Source organism: Penaeus monodon, chromosome 33, assembly GCF_015228065.2.
Source record: "Penaeus monodon isolate SGIC_2016 chromosome 33, NSTDA_Pmon_1, whole genome shotgun sequence".
Lineage (NCBI taxonomy): Eukaryota > Metazoa > Arthropoda > Malacostraca > Decapoda > Penaeidae > Penaeus > Penaeus monodon.
Genome location: NC_051418.1, coordinates 16,770,283 through 16,770,932, shown reverse-complemented (window position 1 = coordinate 16,770,932; position 650 = coordinate 16,770,283). Strand labels below are relative to the sequence as shown.

The 650-nt window shown below is 46.2% G+C and overlaps 1 protein-coding gene across 1 annotated transcript in view; it reads left to right on the top strand.

The window, feature by feature from the left end:
- Window positions 1-20: 20 nt before the first annotated feature.
- Window positions 21-650, top strand: part of LOC119594276 — a gene marked incomplete in the record, with an annotated part of 23,791 nt that continues 23,161 nt past the window's right edge. Inside the window, 1 exon segment of the mRNA XM_037943340.1 lies at window positions 21-141.

The following is a 650-nucleotide window of genomic DNA, read 5'->3' as shown; positions in this document are numbered from 1 at the left end:
CTTCGAAGCCCGCGCCGCCCCTTCCCGCCATGACAGCAGACGACTCCAAAGTTCCAAACTAAAAATCCATCTCCTCGTGTTGTGGCGCAAGGGGAGAGACAAACCCCCCTCTTGGCCTTCTCTCCAAAATTAACACATAAGGTGAGGCCTAAAATTCGCACCTGACACACGAAACGACCCCCAAAACGCGCAGAAGGCGACCAAAAAGCGGAATGAGGGCGAAGAAATAGGTCTCGTCCCCAAAATGGCTGTTAGAGCCCGCATGCTCAGCGCCATTTCGGGAGCGAGACATTTTCCCTCACGGACGAGATATTATTGGGACTCGATGACATTTTTCAGATCAGGGGATATGTACAGACTCTGGTACAAAATGTAGTCCAATATATGAAACGCTATCACTTCCAGGAAGCTTTCATGCTGTTGAGGGAGAGAGACAAAGGAATAAAGAGAGAAGCAGGTTTTCAGTAATAATTGGGGGTCAATCCTTGGGAAGGAATATCTCGTCAGTTTTCTTGTTACCATCTTATCCTTCACGTATTGAGTTACTTGGATTATGATGATTTCACTCTAGAGAAAAAGAATTCGCCTTAGATTAATGCTGTCATTGTCGTGTATTCTTGGTAGGCAAGGATAATCTCATCCCTCTAAGA